This window comes from Drosophila ananassae (assembly GCF_017639315.1).
Source record: "Drosophila ananassae strain 14024-0371.13 chromosome 4 unlocalized genomic scaffold, ASM1763931v2 tig00000241, whole genome shotgun sequence".
NCBI classification, from domain to species: Eukaryota; Metazoa; Arthropoda; class Insecta; order Diptera; family Drosophilidae; genus Drosophila; species Drosophila ananassae.
This window is the reverse complement of record NW_025319047.1, coordinates 905,536-909,387: the sequence shown is the minus strand read 5'-3', so window position 1 is coordinate 909,387 and position 3,852 is coordinate 905,536. Positions and strand designations below refer to the sequence as shown.

Here is a 3,852-nt window from a genome sequence, read left to right as displayed (position 1 = left end):
CATATGGTGTCCTCTCTCCTGTCATCCCAGTGCGTGACACACAACTGTACGAACATTGTGATTTGAGGACACTCCACCAAGAAGGATGTCATCCCAGTGCCCAGACACTGGGATCCAGCTTTCCATGCAACTTCATCAAAAGCGTTTATTCAGCATAAGATCAGCCACTTTTTATGCTCACCAAATCAGTTTGCTTACTTACAAGCAAAATTTCCTGGATTCCAGTGTCAAGCACTGGAATGACACCCTATGGTCACCGGAATGACGCTTTATGGCTACTTAGATGATGAGAAAAGAACACACTGCCCTTATTCTACTGGCCGTATAGCTACTTTCAAATTTAATCAATTAAGCAGGAGGACCCTATGCAAACCACACTAAAAAATCATTTAGCTGGAGAATTACTTACCACTGCTACGTGCTGGAAATTAACGCTTGCAGGTGGAGAAGTAATGGGATTCACTGACTATGATGAAGACTTAAATATTGATAATATACTCTATAAATCTTCAAGTGGATTTACAGCCAGTAGTATAATATTAAACAGCAATTTAAAGACTGATAATTTGGAAATTGAGGGAATATTAAATAGTGTTGATATCAAAAAAAAAGATGTTTTATCAGGAAAGTACGACTTTGCAAATATTGAGATATTTCTTGTGAATTATAAAGACTTGACCCAGGGAACAATGAATCTACATTCAGGAATTTTTGGTAAAGTGACATTAAGTAGTGGAAGATTTATTGTTGAAATTAGAGGGCTTTCAGCAAAGCTTGAGAGAAGCATAGCAGAATTATACTCTCCTGCATGCAGAGCACAATTTTGCGATGATAAATGTAAAGCCGATACTAAAAAATTTAGTAAAATAAGTACAATCACTAAAGTAATAGACGAAAGAAGATTTGAAGACACGAATTTAACTGAGAGTGATGAATATTATAAGCACGGAGTAGTAAAATTCTTTGGCTCAATAGCGTTTGAAGGTGTAGTAAAAGAATATAAAAATAAAGTAGTTACGTTGTTTACTTCGCCTCCATACCAAATTTTTGCTGGAGATAAATATTCAATACTCGCAGGTTGCGATAAAACATTTCCAACTTGCAGAAGCAAGTTTAACAATACTGTGAATTTTCGTGGTGAACCCTATATACCAGGTTTTTATATTGTTTAGCAGTACAATTTTCAATATTATGAATAAGCATGGAAAGGTGGCTGAGTGGTCTAAAGCACACGCTTGGAAAGCGTGCACATATGAAAATATGTCGGGGGTTCGAATCCCCCCTTTTCCGTATGTTACTTCTAGAATAGAATAAAACCCCCGGTCGCGCACACAACTGTACGAACATTGTAATATGGTACAATGTTACAACTATGCGGTGGTAATTTACGATAAATTCATGTAGCCATTTCAAATTTAGCCATACCAATGTCAGTAAATTGATTAAGCAAATAACACTTGAGTAGCAGTTCCTTCCCACGATTAATTTCAGATTTGTTCCGAAAATTAAACCCGAATGTTTGTTTCAGTCGCGAGAAAAAACTTTCTACATAAGATCTTTTTCCGTAGTTTGTTTGCCTTTTCCACCTCTTCATTCCATCTTCGCTGTATGACTTTATTAGTCTAATTGCAGCATTTCTCTCTACCATACTTTGGATGCTCTGCTGCATTGTTTTTTTGGAGGAATTTTTGTCTTTATGCCGCATTCATCACACAATTTATAGAGTTTATGTCTGTCATATGCTCTGTCTGCATATAGTGCTTTTATGGCATGCTGAAAATTAACTCCTTTAAGTAAATCGCAAGCTCCATAGTGATCAGACCGTTACTGTATTTTGCAGCTATGGCTTTTTTGCTGTTTATATTCAACATTATATGCAATTTTCTTGTCTGTTCATAGCCACGATATTTTCTATCAGCGCTATTTTCCTTGCTGTGTGTTGTTATAAATGCTGATGCTTGTGCTATCTATGGCAATTTCGATATCTTCCATATTATTTTTATCAATTCTGCAATCATTGATCTTAATATTAAGTTTTTTTTGAAGCTTGCGAATAGCTGATAACTGCCAAATCTCTTCCTATTTGTTGCAAATATCCTTTTATAAACCCGACTGTTTGTCTTAAGCCAATTCTAAAAAGATTAACGATTATATGCACTAAAATCACAACTTTATCACTATAAATATAGTTGCCGCCCTGCATTTTTGGACTATTTTCATACCAATTTTCGATAGCTTTATCGATGTAACGAAAAATATTTCCTCTTTTTTCTAGAAATTTGTTATATTCATGGCAGTTACTAACTCTCATTTTTTGTGGCATATTTTTTCTTCAACAGTTAAATAGCTATTTATAATGAATTTTGTCAGTAGCCACCAGATTTTTTCAGTTGCTATGCAACAAAGCTATCCCAGTGTCAAGCACTGGGATGACAGGAAAAGAGGCTATTTGGATGACATCTTTCTTCTTGGTATAAATTATTTTATATCTCAATGTTCATACAGCTATGCACGTTGCTGCATAGTGGATGAGGTGTACTACCTCTAAGAATATACATTATCTCACATAATAATATAATATTTCGTTCATAAATCAACGTTTTTAACATGCAGCAAGAACATTTCCGTTGTAATTAAGGTTCTTAAGATGTATATTAATGAATCTTGTTTTCAATAAATAATGAAAGTAATAATTGTCATGATAATGTTATTGTGTAGCAGTTACACAATGGCAAGCGAGAGAATAAGTCTAGTGGATAAAAAACTATCTCAAGGATATGTAGCTCCAGTGCTTATAGAAAATAGCGTTATTTTATCAGACAAGCACGGCGCTTTATATTCCTTTGATATTGATAACTCAAAGGCTATGAATTGGAAATTACACCTCTCACATAGGAAAAAAATTGGTAACATGAGCCTATCACATTATGAAAAAAATGTTTTCTTTATAGTGGATAACACTTTACACGCAATAGGCGCAAAAACTGGCAAGATTGAGTGGGAAAAAGAATTGAGTGGAGTTATTATTTGCGTACATCTAGAAATGAGAAATGTAACTTATCCACATTACCTTTTTGGTTAGAGCTTATCAGCATCTTTAGCTCCTTCATAATTACGATACTTTGAAGTTTCACTTACGTTCACCATACCACTAGCCTAGCTCTCCAACCACATGATGCTTGTAGTTTATGCTCCTCTCACGATTGAGCATCTTCTTTTTCAAGAGGAGGTTCATTGTCCGCATCGCTTGGCACCAACCGGTTGCCCGATTCGCACTGATGCGTAGACTCAGATGGCAAAACATCTGGTTTAATAAGTTTTAGAATCCTTTCAGTTTCTTTCTGGAGGAATTCCTCTCCTTTTAAACAATATGACCGAAGACTTTCAGGTCGCACCATTTCAATCACATACCTGGCCCCACTAGAATCCCTGCAAAGAACATCAACTATACTTTGTTTATCAGATGCAATTTCAGGATCCATTATAGTACTGAGGAATTCCACTTCTTGTATAGTATTTATCTCAGTAAACCCTAAAATATCATTCAAAAAATGTATGAGAATATCCTTATTTTTTTCAGTGCCAAATATTTTTTTGAAGGTCAAATCCAGCTTAGGGTCGAGAAACTTAGATAAAGCCATAGCCAAAGTGCTTAAAAATATTAATAATTATACACTATTATTAACAATTATTCAACCATATTTTTGAAGATAGCTATGCCGCCGCGAACCGTCATACCGCCGCGGTATCTCTAGATCCCGCTAACAAGCAGCGGGATGACGAATTACTTAACCGTCATACCACCGCGAACCGTCATACCGCCGCGGTATCTCGGCATAGATTCCGCTAATT

The 3,852-nt window shown here is 35.7% G+C and overlaps 1 non-coding gene across 1 annotated transcript; it reads left to right on the top strand.

Moving 5' to 3' along the window:
• Positions 1-1,203: 1,203 nt before the first annotated feature.
• Positions 1,204-1,290, top strand: Trnas-gga. Its single transcript has one exon. It is a non-coding gene; the product is annotated as a tRNA-Ser (tRNA).
• The last annotated feature ends 2,562 nt before the right edge of the window (positions 1,291-3,852 follow it).